This window comes from Gorilla gorilla, chromosome 1 (assembly GCF_029281585.2).
Source record: "Gorilla gorilla gorilla isolate KB3781 chromosome 1, NHGRI_mGorGor1-v2.1_pri, whole genome shotgun sequence".
Taxonomy (NCBI): Eukaryota; Metazoa; Chordata; class Mammalia; order Primates; family Hominidae; genus Gorilla; species Gorilla gorilla.
The window spans coordinates 200,131,313-200,155,948 of record NC_073224.2 but is presented as its reverse complement, the minus strand read 5'-3'; the positions used below and the strand labels follow the sequence as shown (position 1 = coordinate 200,155,948).

Genomic DNA, 24,636 nt, shown 5'->3' with positions numbered 1-24,636 from the left:
TGTTGTTGAGGATTAATCTATGTTGTAACATGTGGCAGTATTTTGCTCCTTTTCATTGGCATTCTCTTGGGGGCTTGTTTATTTTTACATGTATTGTTTTCCACTAAGTGTACTTAAATATATAAATTTGTCTGTAAGTGCTGCTAAAACCCAGCTAAGCTGTGCCCCACCAACTTTAATGTAGTTTTTCCACTATTCAGAAGTAAATATTTCTCAAATTTCTTTATGACGTCCTTCTCCACCGAAAGTTACCTACTGTAAACTAAAAACAAAATCCTAAGTCCCCCACCAACTGAATGGACCCCCGCTTGGCCAAGGGGACACCAGAAAAAACTTAGGAATGGAGTTCCAGCCATGGCAGGACAGGAGGTCCCCTTTGTAGTTTAGACACAACAGCTGACCAGCATTGATGTTAAAATAGAGAGCATAAGACTGACAGAACAGACTTTTGTGGCAATAAGATACAAAATTATAGGCTGGGCGCGGTGGCTCACGCCTGTAATCCCAGCACTTTGGGGAGGCTGAGGCGGGCAGATCACTTGAGGTCAGGAGTTTGAGACCAGCCTGACCAACATGGCAAAACCCTGTCTCTACTAAAAATACAAAAATTAGCCAGGCATGGTGGTGCACATCTGTAATCCTAGCTACTTGGGAGGCTGAGGCAGGAAGATCACTTGAACCTGGGAGGCGAAGATTGCGGTGAGCCAAGATCATGCCATTGCACTCCAGCCTGGGCAACAGAGTGAGATTCCATCTAAAAAAAAAAAAAAAAGATACAGGCCAGGCCAGGCAAGGGTTAAGTCACCCACCCCTACACTTAAAGAATAAACTAAGTTCTAACAGCCACAAGGTTTTTCGTTTTCTCTAGCAGAACAATAAGCACTGGCCTTGAGATACACAATATTAAAATAATTGCAGCACATCCACTAACTGACCACTGTTTCCACAAGCCATAACTACAGCTTGGACTGGACAAGAGACTGATATCAATAATTTTCTCCTGATAGTAAGACCACCGACCACGGACTGGTTCTGGCCAGTTTACAGAGGCTGTGCACTTGAGTGCTTTTGTGTCCTGAAAAGACCTTTTGACATCTAGGGCCTAATTGTAATATATTTATTTATTTATTATGATTATTATTTTTGAGATGGAGTCTCGCTGTTGCCCAGGCTGGAGTGCAGTGGCACAGTCTTGGCTCACTACAACCTTTGCCTCCTGGGTTCAAGCGATTCTCATGCCTCAGCCTCCTGAGTAGCTGGAATTACAGATGCGTGCCACCACACCCGGCTAGTTTTTGTATTTTTAGTAGAGACAGGGTTTTGCCATGTTAGCCAGGCTGGCCTCAAACTCCCAACCTCAAGAGATCTACCTGCCTCAGCCTCCCCAAAAAGTACTGGGATTACAGGCGTGAGCCACTGCGCCTGGCCTCATAATTGTGATACATTTAAATGTTTTTTTTTTTTTCACATTTTCTGGCTTATTATTGTAAAAGATATTACAAAGGCTACAGAAGAACAGTCAGATGGAAGAGGTGCACACAGCAAGATATGTGGGAAGGGGTGTGGAGTTTCCATGCCATCTCTGCCACCCTCCAGGAAGCTCCATATGTTCAGCTATCCAGTCTTTTTGGATTTTTTTTTTTTAATTTTTTATTGATCATTCTTGGGTGTTTCTCGCAGAGGGGGATTTGGCAGGGTCACAGGACAATAGTGGAGGGAAGGTCAGCAGATAAACAAGTGAACAAAGTTCTCTGGTTTTCCTAGGCAGAGGACCCTGCGGCCTTCCGCAGTGTTTGGTCCCTGGGTACTTGAGATTAGGGAGTGGTGATGACTCTTAACGAGCATGCTGCCTTCAAGCATCTGTTTAACAAAGCTCATCTTGCACCGCCCTTAATCCATTCAACCCTGAGTGGATACAGCACATGTTTCAGAGAGCACAGGGTTGGGGGTAAGGTCACAGATCAACAGGATCCCAAGGCAGAAGAATTTTTCTTAGTACAGAACAAAATGAAAAGTCTCCCATGTCTACCTCTTTCTACACAGACACGGCAACCATCCGATTTCTCAATCTTTTCCCCACCTTTCCCCCCTTTCTATTCCACAAAACCGCCATTGTCATCATGGCCCGTTCTCAATGAGCTGTTGGGTACACCTCCCAGACGGGGTGGTGGCCGGGCAGAGGGGCTCCTCACTTCCCAGTAGGGGCGGCCGGGCAGAGGCGCCCCTCACCTCCCGGACGGGGCGGCTGGCCAGGCGGGGGGCTAACCCCCCCACCTCCCTCCCGGACGGGGCGGCTGGCCGGGCGGGGGGCTGACCCCCCCACCTCCCTCCCGGACGGAGCGGCTGTCCGGGCAGAGGGGCTCCTCACTTCCCAGTAGGGGCGGCCGGGCAGAGGCGCCCCTCACCTCCCGGACAGGGCGGCTGGCCGGGCGGGGGGCTGATCCCCCCACCTCCCTCCCGGACGAGGTGGCTGCCGGGCGGAGACGCTCCTCACTTCCCAGACGGGGGTGGCTGCTGGGCGGAGGGGCTCCTCACTTCTCAGACGGGGCGGATGCCGGGCGGAGGGGCTCCTCACTTCTCAGACGGGGCGGTTGCCAGGCAGAGGGTCTCCTCACTTCTCAGACGGGGCGGCGGGGCAGAGACGCTCCTCACATCCCGGACGGGGCGGCAGGGCAGAGGTGCTCCCCTCATCTCAGACGATGGGCGGCCGGGCAGAGACGCTCCTCACTTCCCAGATGTGATGGCAGCCGGGAAGAGGCGCTCCTCACTTCCTAGATGGGATGGTGGCCGGGCAGAGACGCTCCTCACTTTCCAGACTGGGTGGCGGCCGGGCAGAGGCTGCAATCTCGGCACTTTGGGAGGCCAAGGCAGGCGGCTGGGAGGTGGTTGTAGCGAGCCGAGATCACGCCACTGCACTCCAGCATGGGCGCCATTGAGCACTGAGTTAACCAGACTCCGTCTGCAGTCCCGGCACCTCGGGAGGCCGAGGCTGGCAGATCACTCGCGGTTAGGAGCTGGAGACCAGCCCGGACGACACAGCGAAACCCCGTCTCCACCAAAAAAATACGAAAACCAGTCAGGCGTGGCGGCGCGCGCCTGCAATCACAGGCACTTGGCAGGCCGAGGCAGGAGAATCAGGCAGGGAGGTTGCAGTGAGCTGAGATGGCAGCAGTACCGTCCAGCTTCGGCTCGGCATCAGAGGGAGACCGTGGAAAGAGAGGGAGAGGGAGACCGTGGGGAGAGGGAGAGGGAGAGGGAGAGGGAGAGGGAGAGGGAGAGGGAGAGGGAGAGGGAGAGGGAGAGGGAGAGGGAGAGGGAGAGGGAGAGGAGGGAGGGGGAGAGGGAGAGGGCCTTTTTGGATTTTTATGGAAGCTTCATTACACAGGCATGACCCATTTAAATGTTAAGTGTCCACTCCAGCCGGGTGCGGTGGCTTACCCCTGTAATCCCAGCACTTTGGGAGGCTGAGGCGGGTGGATCACCTGAGGTCAGGAGTTTGAGACCAGCCTGACCAACATGGTGAAACTCCATCTCTACTAATAATACAAAAATTAGCTGGGCGTGGTAGTGCACATCTGTAATCCCAGCTACTTGAGAGGCTGAGGCAGGAGAATCACTTGAACCCGGGAGGTGGAGGTTGCAGTGAGCCTAGATCACGCCATTGCACTCCAACCTGGGCAAGGGTCTGTCTCAAAAAAAAAAAAAGTGTCCACTCCAAGGTGAACATGAGTCTCCAAAATTTTAATATAAACAAAACGTGAAATCTTGTTCTTCCACACATTCCCCACACAAGTGCTGCCAAGATCATCTGAAAAGTTTTAATCTACAAAGAAAGGTCCAGGACCATTGTCCATGGCTCTGCCCCTCCTACCCCCGGCTTTTCAGTTCCTTATCTCCCCATCACAGTGCCATCCTTCCCCACTTCACCGTGCCGCGATGTCCCCGACAACCCTCTGCAACTAGTCAAAGCCCCGGACTACCATGGGGCCCACAGATTCATGTCTTTCCTGCTTGCTTGCTCCGCCAATCAAGCCACTTCTCTTTCTAGGCCTCCTCAAGACCTCCTTCAATTTCTGCCTATCCATCAACTCATTTCTGCCTCCATTTTCCTCTTTAACCAGCTTAAGTGTCATGTTCCATCATTTCAATCACTTCCTCACAAACGTCCTAAAATCCTTGGCTCTCCCTTTGTCCTCAGCACCAACCTATCAAAACTCCAAACATGTTCAGGCATGGTGGCTCACGCCTGTAATCCCAGCACCGAGGCCAACGCGGGAGGATCACTTGAACTCAGGAGTTCGAGGCCAGCCTGAACAACACAAAGAGACCTTGCCTGTACTGGGGGAAAAAAAAATAGCCAGGTATAGTGGTGTGAACCTGTAGTCCCAGCTACTCAGGAGGCTGAGGTGGGAGGATCTCTTGAGCCCTGGAAATCGAGGCTGCAGTGAGCTATGATTGCACCACTGCATTCCAGCCTGGACAACAGAGCGAGACTGTTTCTATGTTTTTTTTTTTTTTTTTTTTTTGAGACGGGGTCTTGCTCTGTCACCCAGGCTGGAGTGCAGTGGTGTGATTTCAGCTCACTGCAAACTCCGCCTCCCGGGTTCACGCCATTCTCCTGCCTCAGCCTCCGGAGTAGCTGGGACTACAGGCACCCACCACCTCGCCTAGCTAACTTTTTTGTATTTTTAGTAGAGACAGGGATTTCACTGTGTTAGCCAGGATGGTCTCAATCTCCTGACCTCGTGATCCGCCAGCCTCGGCCTCCCAAAGTGCTGGGATTACAGGTGTGAGCCACCGCGCCTGGCTCTCTTTATTTCTAATAATTATTTTTGCCTTAAAGTCTACTTTTTCTGATATTAATATAGTTATAACAGCATTGTTTGGTTGGTATTTGCATAATATATCTTTTTTATTGATTCACTTTCTTATAAACTTTCTAGTTTGAAATAATTTCAAACTTGCAGAAGTTTTGAAATAGTTCTAAGACCATCCATGCACTCTTCCCTTAGATTACTCATTTGCCTTATTCTCTCTATCTATCCCTTATATATAATATATATTATATTAGTATATGTAATTTTTCCAACCCATTTGAAAGTAAATTGTATATATTATGCCCCATTACTCTTAATACTTCAGTATGTATTTCAAAAAAATTATACTCTCCTACATTACCCTTACAAAATCAGAACCAGAAAATTAATACTGATAAAATACTACTATTTAACCATATAAACTAATGCATTAACTCCATTCAAATTACACCAATTGGCTGGGTGTGGTGACTTATGCTTGTAAGCCCAGCACTTTGGGAGGCCAAGGCAGGCGGGTCACTTGAGCCTAGAAGTTCAAGACCAACCTGGGAGACATGGTAAAACCTTGTCTCTACAAAGAATACAGAAAAATTAGCTGGACGTGGTGGTGCACACCTGTAGTCCCAGCTACTTGGGAGGCTGAGATGGGAGGATCGCTTGAGCCCAGGAAGCAGAGGTTGCAGTAAGCCGAGATCACGCCACTGCACTCAAGCCTGGGTGACAGAGTGAGTTCCTGTCTCAGAAAAACCTAAAAAGCCTCTGCCTCTGCCTCTCCCTCTCCCTCTCCCTCTCCCTCTCCCTCACCCCCTCCCCCTCCCCCACCCCCTCCCCCTCCCCCTCCCCCACCCCCTCCCCCTCCCCCACCCCCTCCCCCTCCCCCTCCCTCACCCCCTCCCTCACCCCCTCCCCTCCCCCTCCCCCTCCCTCACCCTCTCCCGTCTCCCTCGTCTCCCTCACCCTCTCCCGTCTCCCTCGTCTCCCTCGTCTCCCTCGTCTCCCTCATCTCCCTCTCCCTCTCCCTCTCCCCAGTCTCCCTCTGATGCCACCAAAGTTGTGAAAGCCGAGGCTGGACTGTACTGCCGCCATCTCGGCTCACTGCAACCTCCCTGCCTGATTCTCCTGCCTCAGCCTGCAGAGTGCCTGGGATTGCAGGCTCACGCCGCCACACCTGACTGGTTTTTGCATTTTTTGGTGGAGACGGGGTTTCGCCGTGTTGGCCGGGCTGGTCTCCAGCCCCTAACCGCGAGTGATCTGCCTGCCTCGGCCTCCCGAGGTGCCGGGATTGCAGACGGAGTCTCGCTCACTCAGTGCTCAGTGTTGCCCAGGCTGGAGTGCAGTGGCGTGATCTCGGCTCGCTACAACCTCCACGTCCCAGCCGCCTGCCTTGGCCTCCCAAAGTGCCGAGATTGCAGCCTCTGCCCAGCCGCCACCCCGTCTGGGAAGTGAGGAGCGTCTCTGCCTGGCCGACCATCGTCTGGGATGTGAGGAGCGCCTGTGACCGGCCGCCCCGTCTGGGAAGTGAGGAGCGCCTCTTCCTGGCCGCCATCCCGTCTAGGAAGTGAGGAGTGTCTCTGCCCCGCCACCCATCGTCTGAGATGTGGGGAGCGCCTCTGCCCGGCCGCCCATCATCTGAGATGTGGGGAGCGCCTCTGCCCCGCCGCCCATCGTCTGGGATGTGAGGAGCGCCTCTGCCCGGCCGCGACCCCTTCTGGGAACTGAGGAGTGTCTCTGCCTGACCGCCACCCCATCTGGGAGGTGAGGAGAGTCTCTGCCCAGCCGCCCCGTCTGAGAAGTGAGGAGCCCTTCCGCCCGGCCAGCCGCCCCGTCCGAGAGGGAGGTGGGGGGCGCCTCTGCCTGGCCGCCCTGTCTGGGAAGTGAGGAGCCCCTCTGCCCTGCCGCCACCCCGTCTGGGAGGTGTACCCAACAGCTCATTGAGAGCGGGCCATGATGACAATGGCGGTTTTGTCGAATAGAAAAGGGGGAAATGTGGGGAAAAGAAAGAGAGATCAGATTGTTACTGTGTCTGTGTAGAAAGAAGTAGACATGGGAGACTCCATTTTGTTCTGTACTAAGAAAAATTCTTCTGCCTTGGGATGCTGTTAATCTATAACCTTACCCCCAACCCCGTGCTCTCTGAAACATGTGCTGTGTCCACTCAGGGTTAAATGGATTAAGGGCGGTGCAAGATGTGCTTTGTTAAACAGATGCTTGAAGGCAGCATGCTCGTTAAGAGTCATCACCACTCCCTAATCTCAAGTACCCAGGGACACAAACACTGCAGAAGGCCGCAGGGTCCTCTGCCTCTGAAAACCAGAGACCCTTGTTCACTTGTTTATCTGCTGACCTTCCCTCTACTATTGTCCTATGACCCTGCCAAATCCCCCTCTCCGAGAAACACCCAAGAATGATCAATAAATACCAAAAAAAAATAAATAAATAAAATAAAAAATAAATAAATAAATAAATAAAAATTAAAAAAAACTAAAAAGCAAGCAACAACAATAACAACAACAAATTACACTAATTGTCCCCCAAATTACCTTTACAGGCCCAGGATCCAATTCAGTCGCTTCCAAGGAGTCTCTTCAGTCTAATTTATCCTAGAACAATTCTTCAGGCTTCCCTTCTCTGGCCATGATTTTTGAAAAATACAGGTCAATGACTTTGTAGGTTGTCTTCAGTTTGGATTTGTCTGCTGCTTCCTCATGATTTATGCATCTTTGGTAGGAATACCACAGAAACGATGCGATGTTCTTCTCAGTGTACCATATTAGGAGTCACACAATGTCAACTTGTCCCATTACTGCTGATGTTAATGTTTACCACTTGGCTAAGATGATGTCTGCCAGGTTTCTCCACTGGAAAGTTAACAGTATTTAGTACTTGTTAAGTGATGAGTAATGAATAAATATTTCATGGGGAGATGTTCTGAGACTATAAAAATATCCTGTTCCATATCAAAGTTGCTTCACCCAGTTTCAACCTAAATCAATTATTACTACGATGGTTGCCAAGTGAAGATTTTTCTTTTTTTATTTTTATTTTAATTTTTTGAGACAGAGTCTCACTCTGTTGCCCAGGCTGGAGTGCAGTAGCACAATCTCGGCTCACTGCAACCTCTGCCTCCTGGGTTCAAGCAATCTTCCTGCCTCAGCCTCCCCAGTAGCTGGGATTACATACACCCACCACCACAGCCAGCTAATTTTTGTATTTTTACTAGAGATGGGGTTTCACCATATTGGTCAGGCTGGTCTCGAACTCCTGACCTCAGGTGATCCACCCACCTCGGCCTCCCAAAGTGCTGGGATTACAGGTGTGAACCACTGCTCTAGGCCAAGATTTTTCTAATTTCAACATTTTTCTACATTTATTAGTTAATATTCTTATTCTATGACGAAATAGAGCTTTCCATTCTCCCCAATGTATTTATTCATTTATCTATTTATATCATATAAACACGTGGATTCCTATTTTTCTCAATGAACTACAATCCATTACTTGATACCTATTTTGAAGGTCATACTATCTTAGATTTGGCCAGTGGAAGATGCTTCAAGTTGGCAGCTGCGCCCTTTAGTGTGTCTTCATAATTCTTTGAGCATTTATTTATTTCCTGGCACAGTAAGGTATTCTAGGTTCATCTTGTACATTTCTTGCTCCAGCCCTGCAGTCAGCCGTTTCTACAAGGAGCCCTAGTCCAGCACTGAGAATGCCATCTATAATGGGCGCCAAAGATGTTCAGTGCTGCCAGAGTGCCACTGATTCCAGGCGGTCTCAGCAGACAGAACAAGGAAATACGTCAATGTGTGTGTTCAGACACATACACATCTAGATCTATTTTTTGTTGTTGTTGAGATGGAGTCTTGCTGTGTTGCCCAGGCTGGAGTGCAGTGGCATGATCTCGGCTCACTGCAGCCTCTGCCTCCTGGGTTCCAGTGATTCTCCTGCCTCAGCCTCCTGGGTAACTGGGATTACAGGCATCCACCACCATGCCCGGCTAATTTTTGTATTTTTAGTAGAGACGGGGTTTCACCATGTTGGCCAGGCTGGTCTCGAAATCCTGGCCTCAGGTGATCCACCCGCCTTGGCCTCCCAAAGTGCTGGGGTTACAGGTGTGAGCCACTGCAGCCAGCCATTTTCATTGTTTTTTAGTCGTTCTTACATTTTTGAGCTTCTATCTGGGGTTATTTTCTTTCCGACAGAAAAGCACCCTATGGTATTTCCTTCAATATAGGGCTGCTGGAAAGAACTTTTTAATTTTTTGTCTGAAAAAGCCTTATGTTACCTTAATTTTTAAAGGATGTTTTTGCTGAATATAGAGTTCTAGACAGGCAGCGATTTTCTTTAAGCCCTTTGAGTACAGTTGGCCTTCTCTATTGGGATTCTGCATCTACGGATTCAACCAACTATGGATCAAAAATATTTGGGGAGGCCAGGCACAGTGGTTCACACCTGTAATGCCAACACTTTGGTAGGTCAAGGTGGGCAGATCCCCTGAGGTCAGGAGTTCGAGACCAGCCTGGCCAACATGGTGAAACCTTGTCGCTACTAAAACTACAAAAATTAGCTGTGGGTGGTGGCGAGCGCCTGTAATCCCAGCTACTCGGGAGACAGAGGCAGGAGAATTGCTTGAACCAGGGAGGTGGAGGTTGCAGTGAACCAAGATCGCACCACTGCACTCCAGCCTGGGCGACAGAGCAAGATTCCACCTCAAAAAAAAAAAAAAAAAAGTCGGGGAAAAATAATTTTTAAAAATAACAATACAACAATAAAAAATAATATAAATAAAAAACACAATACAATCTGGGTGTAGTGGTTCATGCCTATAATCCCAGCACTCTGGGAGGCTGAGGTAGAGGATGATTTGAGCCCAGGAGTTTGAGACCAGCCTGGGCAACATATCAAGATTTTGGTATCCATGGATGATCAAGTCCCTTATATAAAATTTGTTCTGAAACAAATCCCCCACACATACTGAGGGACAACTGCATATTATTCAGTGTCTCCTGGCTTGCATTATTTTTGTTGAAAAGTCAACTGTTAGTCTAGTCTTCCTTTGAAGGTAAAACTGCCCTTTTCTCTGACTGCTTTTAAGATTTCGTCCAGCCAGGAGTGGTGGCTCATGCCTGTAATCTCAGCACTTTGGGAGGCTGAGGCAGGTGGATGGCTTGTGCCCAGGAGTTCAAGATCAGCCTGGGCAACATGTTGAAAACCTGTCTGTACAAAAAATACAAAAAAATTAGCCGGGTGTGGAACACAAAAAAAATTAGCCAGGCGTGGCGGCATGTGCCTGTAGTCCCAGCTACTCAGGAGGCTGAGGTGGGAGGATCACATGAGTCTGGGAGGTGGAGGCTGCAGTGAGCCACGGCTGTACCACTGCACTCCAGCCTGGGCAACAGAGTGAGACCCTGTATCAAAAAAGAAAAAATTGTCTGTGGTTTTTGGCCATTTTACTCTGATGTGCATAGGTATACTTTTCTTTTAATCCTGTTATAATTCATAAGGCTTCTTTCTTTCCTTCCTTCCTTCTTCCTTCCTTCCTTCCTTCTTTCTTTCCTTTCTTCTTTCTTTTTCTTTTTTCTTTTTTTTTTTTTTGACAGAGTTTTGCTCTGTTGCCCAGGCTGGAGTGCAGTGGAGAGACCTTGGTTCACTGCAACCTCCACCTCCCGGGTTCAAACGATTCTCGTGCCTCACCCTCCTGAGTAGCTGGGACCATAGGCCCGTGCCACCATGCCTGGCTAATTTTTATATTTTTAGTAGAGACGAGGTTTCACCATATTGCCCAGGGCGGTCTCAAACTCCTGGACTCAAGTGATCCAACTGCCTCGGCCTCCCAAAGTGCTAGGATTACAGGCATGAGCCACCATGCCCAGCAATTTGTTGTTGTTGTTGTTGTTGTTGTTGTTTTTTGAGATAGGGTCTCACTCCATTGACCAGGATGGAGTGCAGTGGCTCAAACACCAGCTCACTGCAGCATCTCCCTCCTGGGCTCAAGTGATCTTCTTGCCTCAGCCTCTGAAGTAACTGGAACCACATGCGTGTCCACCACACGTGGCTAACTTATTTTTATTTATATTTATTTATTTATTTATTTATTATTTGAGATGGAGTCTCTTGTTGCTCAGGCTCGAGTGCAGTGGCGCGATTTCGGCTCACTGCAAGCTCCGCCTCCCATTCTTCACGTCATTGGTTCTCCCATTCTTCTCCCATTGGTTCACGCCATTCTTCTGCCTCAGCCTCCCGAGTAGCTGGGACTACAGGCGCCCGCCACCAAGCCCGGCTAATTTTTTTGTATTTTTAGTAGAGACGGGGTTTCACCGTGTTAGCCAGGATGGTCTCGATCTCCTGACCTCGTGTTCCGCCCTCCTCAGCCTCCCAAAGTGCTGGGATTACAGGTGTCAGCCACTGCACCAGCCTCCAAAAGTCTTCTTGTTTAACTGTGGTTTGATGATTTTTACCTGTTTTGGAAAATTCTTGGCCGTGCTCTTCAACTTATCACTTCTGCCTCATTTCTGTCCTCCACTTGTATCCTTGGAATACAAGTATGTGTGAGTTAGACCTCACAGAATCTCTATGTCTCTGTTAGGAAAGGTAGTCTGCCATGGGCGCTGAGTGTTCCTGTCAGTCCTTGCTAAGTGTGCCAAACTTCAAGGCTTATCATCCTGTAACAGTGAGCAGGTCCTATAACTATTCACATAGGCCACTAAGTAGATCAGGGCACCTGAGCTGACTGCCATGCAACTGCCCATCCCTGGAGTAGGGAGACTCGTGTGTTCACTGCTTGCTGAAAAGATGCCAGGTCAGTTCTTCAGCTGTGCTGCAACCCACTGTCTGTACAGCCACCATATGGACCCCCAACACCACCCCAAGGGACTTGGAGGCATACGTTTGTATGTTGGGGAGAGTGGGCCATGGAATATATATATGTGTGTGTGTGTGTATATATATACATATATATATATATATATATATTTTTTTTTTTTTTTTTTTTTTTTGAGATGGAGTCTCGCTCCGTCGCCCAGGCTGGAGTGCAGTGTCAGGATCTCGGCTCACTGCAATCTCCACCTCCCGGGTTCAAGCAATTCTCCTGTCTCAGCCTCCCGAGTAGCTGGGACTACAGGCCATTATGCCCAGCTAATTTTTGTATTTTTAGTAGAGACAGGGTTTCACCTTGTTGGTCAGGCTGGTCTCAAACTCCTGACCCCAGGTGGTCCACCTGCCTCGGCCTCCCAAAGTGCTGGGATTACAGGTGTGAGCCACTGCGCCCGGCCCCCACCAATTCTTTTTTTTTTTTTTTTTTTTGAGATGGAGTCTTGCTCTCTTGCCCAGGCTGGGTGCAATGGCAAAATCTTGGTTCACTGCAACCTCTGCCTCCCAGGTTCAAGGGACTTGGAGGCATCCCTGCCTCCTGCCTCAGCCTTCCGAGTAGCTGGGATTACAGGCATGCGCCACCACACCCGGCTAATTTTTTAGTATAAATAGTAGAGACAGGGTTTCACCATGTTGGCCAGGCTGGTCTCAAACTCCTGACCTCGAGTGATCCGCCCGCCTCAGCCTCCCACAGTGCTGGGATTACAGGCGTGAGCCACTACACCCTACCGGAATATCTTTTTATTAGGGAAGAGGGTTGCTTTCTGGCTCACCTATAATCTTCTATAATTATTGACAATGACACTGCCTCTTGGATCATGTTTCCCTTGCTTGGTCCCTGGGTGAAGAGGACAGTCCCAGCGAGTGTATACACGGACTCCTGGTTCCCTATAATACTATGAGTTATGCTCCTTATCAACATGATACCATGCTCTGGAGACAATAATTAGAAGTCTATCCTTTTGGCCAGGCGCCGTGACTCACGCCTGTAATCCCAGCACTTTGAGAGGCCGAGGCAGGCGGATCACGAGGTCAAGAGATCGAGACCATCCAGGCCAACATGGTGAAACCCCGTCTCTACTAAAAATACAAAAATTAGCTGGGCATGGTGGCGCGTGCCTGTAGTCCCCGCTACTCAGGAGGCTGAGGCAGAAGAATCCCTTGAACCTGGGAGGCGGAGGTTGCAGTGAGCCGAGATCGCGCCACTGCACTCCAGCCTGGCGACAGAGTGAGACTGTCTCAAAAAAAAAAAAAAAAAAGTCTCTCCTTTCCTTTAGCTACCACAGCCAATGAGATGGCACAACTCCTAGGTCAGCAGATCAGACTCTTATTTAGAGTGAGACCCGTCTTCAAAAAAACAAACAAAAAACTCAAAAACTAGTGCAGCATGCTCTGATATTCTGCCCAGTCATCAGCCCTGTGTGCATAAGGTTATTCATCACAGGATGGTTTGTGATAGCGTCAGTCTGGAAACAATTCAAATGTCTATTACTAAGGAAGGGACTGGTGAAATTAACTACAGAACATCCTCACCATGGAATACTAGGCAGCTGACAAACAAACTCCACACACACACAAAACAAGAAAGCTCTTTATGGACTGACATAAGCTACAAAATACATTGTTAAATGAAAAAGGCAAGATGCAGAACACAGTATACTCTCCTTTGAGTAAAAGGGTGGAATAAAATTTGATACTTGCTTTATTTATATGAAATAGACACCTAGGAAACTAATAAAATTAACTTATAGTGGATGGATGAGGTGGACAATGGAATAAAGATAGAAGTAGAAGTAGCAGGGAGACTTTGTTTATTTTGAGACAAGGGCTCACTGTTGCCCAGGCTGGAGTGTGGTGACACGATTGTGGCTCACTACAGTCTTGACCTCCCAGTGTCCAGCGATCCTTCCACCTCAGCCTCCTGAGTAGTTGGGACTACAGGCACATGCCACCACACCTGGCTAATTTTTTGCTCATTTTTTAGAGACAAGGTCTCACTGTATTGCCCAGGCTGGTCTTGAACTCATGGACTCAAGTAATCCTCCCACCTTGGCCTCCGAAATTATTAGGATTACAGGTGTGAGCCACCGTGCCCAGCTGAGACTTCTTAAGGGATATCAATTCTTTGAAGAAATAGTTGATTTCTTGAATGACGCGAATATATTACTTAGCCAAAATATTAAGTAGAAGAAAAAATGTGTTGAGTTAATGAAGGCTCTGTGTAACCCTAAGGAACTTATTTTCCCAATTCCCACCTCAGTTTCCCCAAATAAACTGGAGGACCACTGAGGGCTCCCCCTCTTTGGCTCCCAGACTTTGGGTACAGGCCCTTAGGACTCCAGTCTGTATCTCTGACCCCAGCCCTGACAGAGGTTCAGAAGGGGTCTGCCTCATTTCGTGTGCCTCCCTCCTCCTAAATCACAGTCAGGGCTGTCAGCACTTTAGTCCCTGTCCTGCTCCCTGGAGCCACTGAGCCAGGTGGAGAACACCTGGTCCTGCAGCGGATGGAGAGAGAGAGATCACATGGAGGTGGCTAACTCAGCTCTGTGCTGTGCCTGGAGGTCGCGTCTGTACTCACTGCTCAGAGCACACTACTGCCAGGGTTGGGTCTGCAGTGGGGCCTTGGAGCTCTCTTTATATCTCACCCCTCACCTTCTAAATGGCAGGTTATGATTTCCTAATATGCTGTGACAGAGCTGAACCCTCCATCCCAGCTGCAGGCACCTGCCTCTGTGGAGTGGCTACTCTAGGCCAGGTACTTCAGCATATTCTCTCTTTTCATCCTCCTGCAGTCCAATTTGGCAGATAAGGAAACTGAGGCCTAGGGAGGTTCTGGGCTCCTGCAGAGCTAGGGGAGGGGGAAGGAAGCAAAGACTAATCAGGCATCCCTTAATTGGACTTGCCTGGGAAGCAGGCACTGGGCCTGAGTAGAGGGTGCTGGGAGCTGAGTGTGGTCAGAATACAGGGAACAGAAAGGCGCAGGGTGACCAAGGCTGAATGGAGGTGGGGCAGGGTCCCTGAGGACAGGGCTGAGGCACTTGGACAATTGACTACAGTGGGGCATTTTCAGGTCTGGGCTTGTGGAGTGGACAGCTGAGGTCCCTGAGTGGGGGCACAGGATGGCTGGAGGGGTTGGGGAGAAGGTGGTGAACCTTGGAGGTCCAGGAGGGAGACGATGTGACCTTATCTAGGGATGCAGGGGGTGCGAGAGGGGCAAGAAGCAGCAGCACTTGGTGACTGATGGGATATGGAGGTCAGGGAGAAGGCGGGGTGAGAGTGATGACTAACGTTTATTGGGCACTTTGTATGTGCGTGGCTCAGTAGCAAGTGTTTCCCATTTGTCACAGCACTTAATCCTCAAAACATCCTAATAGTGTTGGTCCTATTGTCACCCCCATCTAACAGATGGGGACTGTGACTCAGCGGTGAGAGTCTTAGCAGAGGTCACAAGCCAGTCCTCAAGTCCCTGGGAACCACTTGGTTCCCACCGTCATCTCCCCCGAGATGCTAGGCTGTTTGTGTCCACCAGGGGGCAGAGAGAGGCCGGGAATTTGAACGGGACCCACGTTTTCCTGCGCTTCCCTTAGCCTTGGCTGTGGTCAGAGATCTTGGTGATCAAAGAGTCTGACCCCCTAGTTCTCACTTTACCATTGGGTAAGCTGAGGCCCATGGAGGGACAGTGACCGGCTCAGGTGGTAGAACCAATCAGAGGCGGACGTGGGCCAGAACCCAACTCCAACCCCCCAGCAGCTTAGACCCCAACCCTGGATCAGGTCACCCCAGCACCTGGAGGGTGGCAGCGGCGATGGGGGCCATGGATTCCGACCCCAGCCTGTGAACTCCACAGACACCGCGCCTCCACACAACCCACACCCCACTGCACACAGAAAGGACACGGCTGCCGCTTCCTGAGCAACGCTGGCTGTCACCAAGTCACTGGTGAAACTGGGAGAGCGCCCCTGGTGAGACGGTGTGAGGATTCATGCAAAGCACGTGACAGAGGGAGTTTCAGGAAGTGAAGCTGTCCTGTGTTGCTGCTGTTTTATTAGTAATAGCAAGCTTCCCAGGCCCACACGAGGCAGGTGTGTCTCATGAGTGTTCTACGGGAGAGGAAGTGAGGCTTAGAGGCCCAAGCCAGGAGTGGAGGAGCTGTGGCTATGGGCTACGGTGCCCATGCCCACACCTGCCTCAGGAGCGCCCTCTTCCTTTGGATGATTCTTTTTTATAGACAGGGTCTTGCTCTGTCACCCAAGCTGGAGTGCGGTGGTGCAATCATGGCTCCCTGCAGACTTGACCTCTTGGGCTCAGCTTCCCAGGTATCTGGACTACAAGCATGCACCACCACACCTGACTGATTTTTAATTTTTTTGTAGAGATATGGTCTTGCTATGTTGCCCAGGCTGGTCTTGAACTCCTGGACTCAAGTGGTCCTCCTGCCTTGGCCTCCCAAAGTGCTGGGATTACAGGCGTGAGCCACCATGCCTACCCAGCCTGGATGATTCTTTTAGTCAGTCATTCATCCCATGAGCATTTGTGCCACATGTGCTCTGAGCCTGGTTCTGTGGTGGGCACTGGTGCCACCCTGGGCCCTGAGGTGCATGAGGGGGTGGAACAAATGGAAATTGAGGCAGGCTAGGCCTAGAGCCTGTGGGCTTCCTGGGACTGGGCACTGAGCAGTGAGCTCGGGAGACAGAAGGCTGAGCCCAAGGCTGTGGGCTTGTGCCACCTCTGCCTAACCAGGGTTTGTTTACCTTCCACCCAGAATCACATAATGAAGGTCCGTTCCTCCCCTGCACAGCATCCTGCCCTCAGGATAGCCTCAGGGCTACCCACACAGATGGGAGCTCCCTCATCTGGGGCCACTCCAGGGCCGGGGGTTCTGCTGGGAAGAAGGCTCCTACATCCTTGCCCCGCTGTCTGAAGCTGGTTTGGGCCAGTGAAGAGGAGCCTTCCCTGGCCGAACTCCTTTTGTCAGCCCAGGGAATATCCAGGTCAGGGGGTGGGATTTGGCCTGGGGATCAGGGGCCCAGGGTCATGTTTGGGATTATCCTAACAGGCATTGCATCTGCATAAGACAGTGCAGGATGGGTCTGCACAAGACCATATAGAGGAGAGGCGAGCGGGGTTGAAGGCCAGTCCACACCCTGCTCCACTTGGCACTGCTGGGAGCTGGAGCAGGGCTGTATCAGCCTAGAGGAAACAGCTTCTTTTTCTGAGTCATCATGAACACCACATAGGTTGGCAGTGCCCTGATGGCAACAGTCCCTAAAGCGCCGGGGTGGAGCAAGGCTTGATGTTGGCCTGGAGCTCCAGGGCCAGTTGCTATTTGAATGAAAGAGTTGCAGCAAGCTGGTCTTTTCCCCAAACCCATGGCCCTCAGGTGTTGCTCAGGAGAAGGAGGGATGGAATTGGCCATGGGCTACCACCTCAGGAGGCTGGACCTCTCAGAGGAGCTTCTAGTGCTTTGCTTAAGATATGTCCGCCAAGACCCACGCCAACACTCTTGGAGTCTCAGGGGCTCCTGACTTTTCATTCTCCCAGGCCCCAGTCCAGACTGACTCTCCCAAACGCCCATTGTGGATTATGTCCAAATTCCTTTGCAGGGCCATTTCTTGTTCACCACAGACACACCTGTGTCCAGAGTGCACATATGACAAGCCACTGCTCTGAGGGGGAGCTCCTGGCTGGGGGGATTCCAGGACCTAGATCTGTGAAGCCACCTGCCTCGGACATCATGGAGGAGGATGGCAGTGTTCGGAGGCTCAGGAAGCACAGCACCGTGCCCGGGTGGCAGTTGGCCTGGAGTCTATGCAATGTGGGGTGAACCAGGACCACTCTCTGGGATGCCCACCCAGGAGAGCCAGGAAGGTGTTTTAGGCTGGGCCCCAAGGCCTCTCTGTAGCCTCCTGAGGCCATGTAAGGACCCAATCTGGCCTGGCCCAGAAGTCAGATTCCTCAGCCAAGGAGTTGCAGGGACAAGGAGAGGCGGCCAGTGTGGTGGGAGGACACCTTTGTTGGTGGGAGGACACCTTTGTTGGTGGGAGGACGCCTTTGTTGGTGGGAGAACGCCTTTGTTGGTGGGAAGACTCCTTTGTTGGTGGGAGGATGCCTTTGTTGGTGGGAGGACGCCTTTGTTGGTGGGAGGATGCCTTTGTTGTAGGTATTTTCTCAACGGTGGGGCTGGGCTGCCTGCCAGGTGCCAGGGCGCGGCTCTGGCCTCCCGCTGCACAACCCACTTTGCCGCCAAGCCCTGTACCTGGCCCAGCAGCTCCTTCCCGCGCTTCCGCTGCCAGGCCCGGGAAAGTGAGAGGCAAAATGTGTTGGGCGGGCTGAGCCGGCTGGTTCCCAGCCCACCTGGCCTCATGCTTCTGGCAAGGATCCTGAGCCTACACAGGAGAAGGGACTCACTCAGGGCCCTCTTGGTGCTTGGCATTTAGAACTGCATTCTTCCAATTAAAAAATATGTACAAACTTTTGCTCAATAAAATGTGATAAAACTGCAATGCTGAATATGAGCTCATACACTTATTAGCTGTATGTCCACGAACAAGTTACTACTTATCTTCTCTTTAGCTCCATCTCTTTATTGAAAAACGAGGACAAAAGAAGAAGAAAATGTAAAAATGGGGATGATAGTTGTCCTACCTCATGGGACTATTACGAGGATTTAATGGGTCGTTACATGTAAAGCTCTCAGAACAGTCTTGCACGTGGTGAGGGCTATGGAAATGTCTGCTGTGATCTTGAGTGTGATGGTGACCATCAGTGGGAACAATGCTAACCAAGAATCAGTGGCACAGAACAGAAATTCACTCAGGCAAGCTCCAGCTGAGAGCTTTTAATCACGTCTTCAGAGATGGCACGTGGAACCCGAGGGTAGGGGCAGCCAGACCTCAAGAGGCCTGAGAACCAGGATCTGAAGAATGAGAAGCCCGGAAGCTCCTCTCCGTCTCTGGGCCTCACTGTCTCCTAACCACCCTCTTTCTGCACGTCTGCTTCACTCTTATACCTCTTAGCAGCGTGACTTCCCCGAGTTCTCTCATGGCCAAACATGGCTGGCTCTCAGGTCTCAGGTCAAGTAACCAGAGGAAGCACACTGGCTTCTCTGAATCCCAACAGCAAGATTGTAGGACAGGGAACCCATTGCCCAATTTGGGTCATGCACCCACAGCCCATGGCTGAGGGGCCGCCAGGGACCAGTCCCGTGGTGCCGAGGGAGAGCCTATGGGCTGGGCAGGCATCACCAGGGGCATCTACTCCAATGGTGCTCTGGGCAGCAAAGAGACCAGTGTGCTAGTCCTGGTGTCACTGCAGGAGATCCCCAGTGTCGCTGGGCCCTTTTCCTCTTCTGTTCACTCTGTGATTGCTATAGTCCCTTGTCACAGCACTTAGGGTGTCTTAAAATTGTTTATGTGTCTGTTTTCCTCACTAGACTGTGATTTTCATTCATTCTCTCAATACAGTAATCACCAAGTACCAGCCATGTGCTCAGGATACAGAGATGAATCCAACTCAGTGCTTGCTGCCTCCGCAGAGGCTCAGTCTGGCTTGGCATGTGGTCATGTGAAACGGATCATCTCCATGTCTGGTTTCTCCCAAACTCAGGTGCTGGAGGCTTTGTTTCCCACAGCATTGACAGTGTCAAGATCCCACTCTTCATGAAGTTTACAAGACTCCTGAGCTGTTATGAAAAGTGAGTGTCCAGACCAGGCGCAGTGGCTCATGCTGTAATCCCAGCACTTTGGGATGCTGAGGCGGGTGAGGTCAGGAGTTCAAGGACCTCACCTGAGGTCAGGAGTTCAAGACCAGCCTGGTCAACATAGAGAAACCCTGTCTCTACTAAAAATACAAAAAATAGCTGGGCATAGAGGCGTGCACCTGTAATCCCAGCTACTTGGATGCTGAGGCAGGAGAATCCTTGAACCTGGGAGGTGGAGATTGCAGTGAGCCAAGATGGTGCCATCACACTCCAGCCTGGGTGACAGGACGAGACTCTGTCTCAAAAAAAGAAAAGAAAAGAAAGAAAAGAGAAGGGAAGGGGAGGGGAGGGGAGGGGGAAGAAAGAAAAGAGAAGAGAAGAAAGGAAAAGAAAAGAAAAGAAAAAGTGAGTGTCCACAGGAAGTGGTTCTGAAGGGGCCAGGCATGGGCGGGCATCACCTCTGCTGGGTGATTGAAGGGCAACAGTGTGCAGCTGACAAAAGAAAAACTTGGCTGGTGCCTGTAATCCCAACACTTTGGGAGGCCAAGGCAGGCGGATCATCTGAGGCCAGGAGTTTGAGACCAGCCTGGCCAACATGGTGAAATCCCATCTCTACTAAAAAAAAAAAAAAGAAAAAAAAATTTAGCTGGGCGAGGTGGTGCGTGCCTGTAATCCCAGCTGCTTGGGAGACTGAGGCAGAAGAATCGCTTGAACCTGGGAGGCAGAGGTTGCAGTGAGCTGAGATCGTGCCACTGCACTCCAGCCTAGGTGACAGAGCAAGACTCGGGCCCAAAAAAAAAAAAGAAAAAGAAAAAGAAAAATTTCCCAACAAGTGAGGAGCAGGACAGTGACTGTGGCTCCTCAGCTCGGGTGACGGCTGTGCTAACTGGAGGCCACGGATGCTTACTGGTATTGCTCGGCTGTCGTAACACACCGGCCCTGCTGCTGGGCATCTCTTGAGGCTGACTTTGCTCCTCTCCACATCTTTGCTTCCATCTCAGGCCACTCTGATCTCTTCCAAAATCAACTCGTGTCCCTATTCCAAGCCTGAGCTATCCCTAACGAGCCTCCCTGTGAGCAGGATGGGGCAGACACGCCTCTAGGCTCCTTCCAGCTCACTTCTAAGGCATTAACTTTACACTCTGCCTCCTTCAGGGTCATTCTTTGGGTTCTCAAAATCCTTTCTCTCCATAAAGCTGAGCACTTGACTTTCAAAATTATTCATGCGGGTGACCACATTGAGGTCTAGTTTGGAAGTTGAAAAACTAAATGTTGTTTTTTCCCCTTCCTTTGTGCATTCCTACTATAAAAATACTAATTCTTGAGGCAATGGAATGCCTCTGGCTGACGAGGGAAAGGGTCACATACAAGGAAGTGTGGGAAAGAAACGGACAAATACTAGTATTTCAAGATGTTTTCCTATTACACATAATCAAATAATTGAAAATCCAGTGTAGTAGGATCTCTGGTTAGGGGTGATGGAGTTTAAGGGCTGCAGTGAAGAAAGCAGTGGACTCACCTGGCTGTGGTGTGGGGGACAGCTTGGAGGCCAGTGCAGAGGAGATGATGCTTGAGCTAGGCCTGGAAGGGATGGATAACAATTTCCAGGGAAACGAGAAGGTGGGTTGAGGGGGAGCACTCCGGGCAGCATCAATGAGACTGAAAGAACAAGGACTAAAGAAGGAAAAGCAAATGATGTGCAAAGCACTGTTTGTTTGTTTCATTTATTTATTTTATTTTATTTTTATTTTTTTGACATTGTGTTTCAAAGTGTCCCCAGTCTAGAGTGCAGTGGTGCAATCATAGCTCACTGCAGCCTTGACCTCTTGGGCTCAAGTGATCCTCCCACCTCAGCCTCCCGAGTAGCTGGGACTACAGGCACACGCCACCAAGTCTGACTAATTTTTGTGTTTTTAGTAGAGACAGGGTTTCGTCCTGTTGCCCAGGCTGGTCTTGAATTCCTGGGCTCAAGCAACCTGCCCGCCTTGGCCTCCCAAAGTGCTAGGATTACAGGCGTGAGCCACTGCACCGGGCTCAAGCACTGTTTTAATAGATACTTTTAAAGTATTAATTTAATCATCACAACTTTTGTGGGACTTTTAAAAGATGAAACTGAGGCACAGGGTGCTGGGCGCGGTGGCTCATGCCCGTAATCCCAGCACTTTGGGAGGCTGAGGCGGGCAGATTGCTTGAGCTCAGGAGTTGGAGACCAGCCTGGGCAACATGGCAAAACCCTTTCTCTACAAAAAATACAAAAATTATCTGGGCTTGGTGGTGCGTGCCTGTAGTCCCAGTTACTTGGGGGGCTGAGGTGGGAAGATTGCTTGAGTCCGGGAGGTTGAGGCTGCAGTGAGCCAAGATCTTGCCGCTGCACTCCAGCCTGGGTGACAGAGTGAGATCCTGTCTCAAAAAAAGAAAAAGAAAGAAAGAGGGAGAGAGAGAGGAAGAAAGAAAGAGGGAGAGAGAGAGAAAGAAAGAAAAAGAAAGAAAAGAAGGAAAGAAAGAAAGAAAGAAAGAGAAAGAAAGAAAAAGAAGAAACCAAGGCACAGGCATGTTAAGTTACTGGCCCAAGAATTCCAGTTTGGCAAGCTGAGACCCAGGCCTGAGATGTGTGGCCTCAAGGCTGGGCACGGTGGCTTACGTCTGTAATCCCAGCACTTTGGGAGGCCAAGGCAGGTGGATCACTTTGGGAGTTCGGGAGTTCAGGAGTTCGAGACCAGCGTGGCCAACATGGTGAAACCCTGTCTCTACTAACAAAATAAAAATTAGCCAGGCCTGGTGGCATGTGCCTGTAGTCCCAGCTACTCAGGAGGCTGAGGCAGGAGAATCGCTTGAACCTGGGAAGTGGAGGTTGCAGTGAGCCGAGATCACACCACTGCACTCCAGCCTGGGCAACACAGCGAGACTCTGTCTCAAAAAAAAGAAGCTCTAAAAGCCTCAGGAGCTCTAAAAGCCACACTATTCTCTCTTGAAGCATGGAAAATAGCTTTGTGATGGCAGGTGGGGGATTTGGCTGAAGGAGTGAGCAGGATAAAGACCTCAGAAGACCTCACACACCATCTAAGGCACTCAGACTGGATCCTGATGATAACAGGGAGTCAGTACAAACTCAGAATCAAGAGAGAGACACAGAAGATGCTATTAGAAGGATCATGGGTTGAAGGGGGTAGGACCAGAGGCGGAGACCAATTAGGAGGCTGTTTGAACAGCCTAGAAGGGAGATGACCTGGCCTGAAGAGCAATGACAGCTGGAACAGGTGAGTTCAGGAATGGTAAGTGGTCAGGATGGTGTGGAAGATGTCCACATCCTAATCCCCAGAACCTGTGACTGTCATTTTAAATGACAAAAGGGACCTTGCAGATGTTACTAAATTAATGATCTAGAGATGAGGAGATTATTTTAGGTTATCCAGGGGCCCAATGTAATCACAGGGGTCCTCCACAACAGTGAGTAGGAGGAAGGCAACATGACGGCAGACACAGAGATCCAAGTGATGTGGCTATAAGCCGAGGAATGCAGGCCACCTGGAAAAGCTGGAGGACGGGTAGTGGACTCTCCCCCAGAGCCTCCAGAGGAACTGACCCTGCCGACAGCTTAAGTTTAGTGCACAAAACTCGTTTCAGATTTCTGATCACCACACCTGTAAGAACGATCCTAAATTTGTGTTGCGTTAAGCCATAAAATTTGTGGTTAGAGTTGTCCCTCACTATCTGTGGGGGATTGGTTCCAGGACCCCCTAAGTACGCCAAAATCCATATACTCGAGTCCTGAAGTAATGGCAGGTACATGTGGAATCCACTGTATACGCAGGCCTCGCATCCTGCAAACACTGTATTTGTGATCTGCGGTTGAAAAAAATCTGTGTCTAAGTGGACCCATGCACTTCAAACCCTTGTTGTTTAAGGGTCAATGGCATTTGTTACATCAACAATAGGAAGCCAATACAGATGGTTAAGACTTTGTGACCAGGTGGTTATCAAAGAAGGAAAGGGAGGGGTCCCAGAAAGGGTTGAGGAAGAGGTGAGGATTTTGGCTTGGGTGATGGGGCTGTCAGTGAGACTATTACAATCAGGACTGTGGATAGTGAGGAGGGGGCGGTTTGGGGAATGGTGGGACGGTAATGTGTCCTGTCTTGGACATGGTGAGTCTGAAGTGTGCATGGGACATCCAGAAGGAAGGTCTGGGACCTAGGGCAGAACTTGAGAGTGATCAGTACACACAGGCTCCAATCTGAAAACTGCTGGGAGAACATGTGGCCAAGGACATGGGTTTCCTTTTTTAGCTCATACTCTGTGATGTGAGACCAAAAGTCTCTCCTAAATGCAGCTGTTGGGCACTTAAACCACCCTCCTAGCACCCTTCCTTACTCACTTCCCTCTTTGACAGTGAATAGAAGCTAAATCGACTCTTCCGAGGAGTACCCATGTGTCACTTCTGGGACAGGCAGCCTCACTCCTGCCAGGGCCGTGCAGGGCAGTCCACAGGCCAAAGGTCCAAGTAGATTCAGCGCTGCTGAGTTGCTTCTGGGCAAGCTCTGCTGGCTCCTGAAGAGCCACCCCTGTCCCACGGGTGCATGCGAAGATGCTTTTTAGTGTGTGAGCCAGTTTAACTCAAGCTATACCTGTGGACAGCACCAAGGTATTTCTGACAGTAACGGAAATATCTGAGGGGAATTTCCCATGGGTCAAACCGAACATGCAAGCACTGAAGACAAAGGGCACGGGATAATAGTCACATATCATTAAAAAACAAACAAAAAAGCCTGCTCATCCTGCAGAACAGGTGGGAGCCAAAGCCTGAGAGTAGATGAGATCATTCAGGGAGGGCTTGTGGCCCAAGAGCAGAGGAGGGCCCAGGAAACCGATTTCTCTAAGGTGGGCAAAGTGAGGGAAGGGGACCATGACATGTTCATCTTCATATACTCAGGGCTGATACACAGTAAAAACTCAAAGGATGCTTGATGAATGAACTCATTTCTATTTTACCTTCTGTAGAATATAAAAACGAAAGAGGCCGGGCGAGGTAGCTCACGTCTGTAATCCCAGCGCTTTGGGAGGCTAAGGCAGGAGGATCGCTTGAGCTCAGGAGTTCGAGACTGGGCAACATGGCAAAACTCTGTTTCTACAAAAAAATACAAAAATTAGCCAGGCATTGTGGCACATGTAGTCCCAGCTACTCGGGAGGCTGAGGTGGGAGGATCACTTGAGCCCGGGAGACGGAGGTTGCAGTGAGCCAAGATCGTGCCACTG

At 50.2% G+C, this 24,636-nt stretch overlaps 1 protein-coding gene and 1 long non-coding RNA gene across 3 annotated transcripts in view; both read right to left on the bottom strand.

Annotated features, from left to right (window-relative positions):
• Positions 1-683: 683 nt before the first annotated feature.
• Positions 684-16,584, bottom strand: LOC134757494 (uncharacterized). Its single transcript, XR_010131512.1, has 4 exons — positions 15,474-16,584; positions 11,276-11,347; positions 7,358-7,675; positions 684-754 (listed from the first exon to the last, which is right to left on the bottom strand). It is a non-coding gene; the product is annotated as an uncharacterized lncRNA (long non-coding RNA).
• A 1,640-nt stretch (positions 16,585-18,224) lies between these two features.
• TRIT1 (tRNA isopentenyltransferase 1) overlaps positions 18,225-24,636 on the bottom strand; it is a 64,349-nt gene continuing 57,937 nt past the window's right edge. Inside the window, exons 15-17 of one of the 2 annotated variants that reach the window (XR_010131510.1) lie at positions 24,373-24,508; positions 20,906-21,060; positions 18,225-19,681 (exon numbers count right to left, since the gene is read on the bottom strand). The gene's annotated coding sequence lies outside the window, so the exon portion shown is untranslated. Of the gene's footprint in view, positions 19,682-20,905; positions 21,061-21,395; positions 24,509-24,636 lie in introns of those variants that run through there. The other variant, XR_010131511.1, reaches the window with a different exon arrangement.